Genomic DNA, 5000 nt, shown 5'->3' with positions numbered 1-5000 from the left:
ATCTCTTTTAGTGGGGCAATGCTCGACCAGTGCCGGGAACGGAGGCACACATTACTCATCAAGGGTGGCATCACCAAGACAAGAGAGTGGGATCCACCCTATTGAGGTCGCACACCCTCCGAGTGCGGGGCAAAGCGACGAGACTTCTCAAGGGAACCAACTCGGTCCCGAATACATTCCCGTCAATGATGCTGTCGAATCTCACCGTGCAGCCCATTCGAGTAGTTTCTATTGTGGGAGAAGACAGGCGTTAGCATCATTTGCCGAGGTGGTCACTCGCTCCAACACAAGAAGCGGGAGGGGAGAAGGGAATGTCCCTACTCCAACGAGGGACCATGTCACCGCTAGCGTAGAGAGGGTGGAGCCAAGCCACCCCACATCAACAAGGTTAGCTTCGGAAGGATCGAACATAGAAAGAGCAGCGGTAACCAACACTTCGCTTAGACAAGCGACGGCAAGCGGGGAAATTGAGAAGCTATGCGTGTGGGGCGCTGAGAACTTGTCGGAGTGACCCTTCGGGCAACTCCTTAGACGAGCCTCAGGGGACTTGTGGCACCACATTTTGAAGTGGGACAGGGTCCAGAGCCTCAGGTCTGGGTGCAGCCATTTCGACATCCTAGTACATCGAAACGAGGCCAATGCATTATTGGAAAGATTGAAGTCGGAGAGCAGGTTTAGTAGATGGCATATTAGAACGTCGGTGCCGTATCACTCACGCCATGCGTTACGCAACGAGACTCGTGAGCGAAAACGTAACGTGAGACCCAAGATTGTATCTCTCAACATAAATGGCTTGCGCAGCAAGCGGGGTGAGGTCGACTACCTCGCTCATAGACTTTCATGGGGAGTGATTGGCCTGCAAGAGACTCGAATCTTTCAAGGAAGTTGGCCTATGCGACTCCCAGGCTACACTGCCTTCCAGGCCTTGGGTTCGCGAGAACCTGGAGAGAGAGGTCTGGTTACACTTGCAGCAACGAAGTATCGGGCTTTCGAGCTTAGCCGAACCTCCCCCAACATGTTATTCATTCAACTCCTACCCGCAGGAAAGGAGCCATGGATTCATGGGAACATATATATCCCGCAAAAACAACTCAAGGAGGCAAGGAAAAGCACACTCAGTAAGCTTGCAGTGGCCCTCAACATACTCATACGCAAGGGCCTTCCGATCATCGTGGGAGGTGATTAGAACTGCAAGCGGAAAGCCTGCACGAGGTGGTTAAGGAGGGAGTGCCCTGAATACTCAATCCTCACGATTCGAGGCTCGGCACTAACTTACCACTCACCTAGAGGGAAGGGAAAGTCAGACATTGACTACTTCATAGTCAACCAACAAGCAGCATCTTTGCTAGCGCACGCGAAGGTTGAACGCAATGTGGACATATCAGATCACTGGCCTATCTCATGCTCAGTGAGAGCCTCGACGGATACGAGGGTACAAGAGGAACGTCCACAACCTCCGCGCATTGATGCTTCTAGAGTGGAGCTAGCAGCCCACTCATTCTTATCGAATAACAGGTGGAGCATCTTGAGAGATCTCCCAAGAGAGGGGGCGACAACGTACGTGTTCTGTGTGAGGAGTTTGAGCACACGGTGAAGTCAATCGCGCAAGAATCCGGCGTGATGACCGTCAAACCCCCACCTTGACCGAGGTGCGGTTTCCGCCTCTCCCCGAAGGCGAGGAGGGCGATCAACCAAAGACGAAAGGCCTGGCGAGTGGCCAGGAAGTTGATACCCAACTCGCAAGAAGGACGAAGGGCCTGGTCCCGGTATCGGAACCTAAAGACGAGAGCCGTTAGAGAGTGTCGGAAGAGCTCCAAAGACTCATTTGACAAGTTCATAGAGAAGGGTGCGGAGCTTCTACGAGAAAGAAACCTCAAGAAATTCTGGACTCACCATAAGAAGTTGACGGGCGAGTGCAGAAGTAGCGGCATTGAGTCGCAACCCATCAAGGACCCATCGGGGAACTTGCAAACGGACCCGGAGGTCCTGAGGAACCTCTGGTTTAGACACTATCAAAAGATCTTTGAGGCAGGAGAAGGACATAGTAAAGACGCGGACTTCTGGAAGAATAAGGGCGACGATCTGCGACTATGGCCTCGAATGCGGGAGGTGGAGAGCCCCATCGAGTGGCAGGAAGTCCTCTTCATGTGTCGAAAACTCAAGCGACACAAGGCCCCGGGAATCGACGGGATTCCCCCCGAAGTCTTCAAACTATTGGCTAGAGATAAGGGACGTAAGGATAATCCCGAAGTACCATGCACCAAGATGGGGGAAGCAACTCTCCACGTGTTGAGAGCTGTCTTCGACTCGGGAGAGATTCCCGAACACATTGATACCTCAGCGGTTGTCCCCATACCCAAGAAGGGGGACCCGACGTCAATGGACAACTATCGGGGTATCTCCCTCATCGCAGTGGTACTCAAGGTCCTCTCCTCCATTGTGGCGCAGCGCCTGTCAGATAACCTCGAGAAGAGGAAATTCTTCCTCCGAGGACAAGCATGATTTAGGCCAATGGAGGAATGCATTGCCCAAGTCGTGACGCTGGATGAAGGGATTCGACGCCGCCATAACGTGGGTAAGCCAACCTACGCAGCGTACATTGATTTTCAGAAAGCATACGATACAGTACCTCATGAAGCACTATTCATGAAACTACAAGCGGCAGGTGTGGAGGGCAAAACTTTGAGATTTATCAAAGCATTATATCACCGATCCACAGTTCGGGTGAGGGTGGGAGATTCGTTATCCGACCCCATCCCCGTAGAGAGGGGCGTGAGACAGGGGTGCCCCATGTCACCCACCCTATTCAACATCTTCATTAACGACATCATACGGGAGGGTGACAACCTAGGTTGCAATATTCCTGGGTTGAAGGAGAAACTACAAGCTCTGCTATTCGCAGACGACGTGATTCTCTTAGCGAACAACCCAGAAGACTTGCAGAGGAGTTTAGATAGGATTGCCGAATGGGCGAAGAAGTGGGAAATGAGATTCGGAATTAGCAAGTGCAAAGTTACCATGTTTTTTGGTAGCGATGCGGAGAGGACAGCCTTTAAGGCAAGACAATTCCATATTGGCGGAGAGGATGTTGAGCACTGTGCTGAATACAAATATCTCGGCGTGACTCTGGATGAACATCTCTCCATTGAAAAGATCACGAAAGAGAGGTTGGGATCGGGAAGGAAGGCATTATATGCCCACCAACACTTCCTCACCTCACGATCTGTGCCAGTGTGGACCCGTCTGTCCTTCTTCAAATCTTGTGTATATCCCGTATTAACTTACGGGGCGGAGCTTATGGGGGCCCAAAACCAGGGAAAGTTGCGCTCGCTGGAGAGGATGGTGGCAACTGGAATGCGATGGATTGTGGGAAAGAGTAGCAATTCGACGACGGTGGGGGGCGCTACTTTGCACCATGAATTACACATTCCCCCTGTAGCCGCATACTGCGGAGGCCAAAGAACCCGAGCTCTTGCCAAGTACCCACACCTCAAGACCTGGGCGCAAGAGATGACTCGGAATCCAGCCCCAAAAGGCGCGAGAGGTAAGTGGACGTGGGAAATGCGAACACGACATTGGAAGAAACGATACGTGCCTGATGCGCCGCTGAACGCGGTGTGCTCACACGTGTGGGCCAAATGGGACAAACAACATGACTGTGCGTCCCTCAAGCCGTATCTAAAACACAAGTTCGTAGGTTCCACGGGGTACTTATTCCAAAGTAATCTCAGGAGGGGGGTGAAACATGGAGCAGAACGCTATCTACTCTTGGCACGCGTTGGAGGATTGGTCCTTCGGGACAAGATTCACCCAAGAAGATCACAACAATGCCCTTGCTGCAATCAGCCAGAGGCTGGATCTTCACTTTGTCACATAATGCTCCAGTGTGACGCATTTACGGACCTTCGGGACCGTACTCTTGGCAACCTCATTCGAGAGAGTCGAGAGATCCTAGGCCTCGACGGCACCGATGAGGAAGCTGTCGTGATCCTCCTTGGAGGGGAGGCAAGTGGGAAGAGGCTACCCAACTGGGTGGCCCCGAAACCGCACTCGAGGGGTGTAGTGGCTAGACATGTTTCAGTCGTTGCATTCCTTGGTGAAGCTATACCGCGATACCTGCGAGAACTACATAGCTCATAAATTCCGATCCCTTGGGAAATGACGATGATACCGCGGAGACATGAAATACATGTGTCACTGAGCTGTATTCTTGCGATATCACCAAACGGTTGGCTTTACCAGAACTGGTTACCTGTAGCAATGGGGTCTTAAGGTAACCTGCGGGAACGGACTCCTCCTACGAGCCGACGTCCAAGCTGGGCATGGCAATCCCTCTGCGGGAACCCGTCGGGATGGGGCATTTTACCGGGTGAGAGTTAGGGCGATCCTTCCTCAAGTCCCGGACTACCTGGATTCCCACATGGGGGTCTTGGTGCCTACCCTCACTAGCCAAGAAGGGCTAGTCTCCCCGGTGCTATCAACCGAAGGGAGCGGAGGAAAGCGGATGTGTCCGCCAAAGCTGGAGGTGAAAGGGTTTGGCCCTGTGATAGCGCGTACACTAACGTACTATACTCACTTGATGAGCATAGCATGAAGGTGCACACCCGACTCACAAAACAAAACAAAAAAAAGGAGAAGTCGTAACAAGGTTTCCGTAGGTGAACCTGCGGAAGGATCATTGACACACATCCGTCGGGACAATGCGAACCTTGGAATGTCCGTGAGGGATTGCGCTCGGAGGCGCGGTCGGCATCCTCTCTCCCCTCGTCGGAGTCGGGCGACAGTGGGGGAGGCTATGCTTCGGGGTCGTCCCGCGACCGTGCGGGTGGAGGAGGAAGGAGGGACGCCTTCGACCTCTCTCCCTTGCTCGGGGCGATCCCCCTCCGTCGTGCTCGTTCGGGCACGCCGCCGCCTTGATAAACCCTTTGCCTCTCCCCGCACGCGGGGGTGGCAGGAGGAACTTGATAAACCTTGTCTTGTCTGAGATTCCTCCCCTCGGG

Source organism: Lygodium microphyllum, unplaced genomic scaffold, assembly GCF_053477565.2.
Source record: "Lygodium microphyllum isolate KBCC unplaced genomic scaffold, Lygodium_microphyllum_v1.1.10 scaffold_375, whole genome shotgun sequence".
Taxonomy (NCBI): Eukaryota; Viridiplantae; Streptophyta; class Polypodiopsida; order Schizaeales; family Lygodiaceae; genus Lygodium; species Lygodium microphyllum.
The sequence above is the reverse complement of the archived record's forward strand: the minus strand, read 5'-3'. Positions refer to the sequence as shown.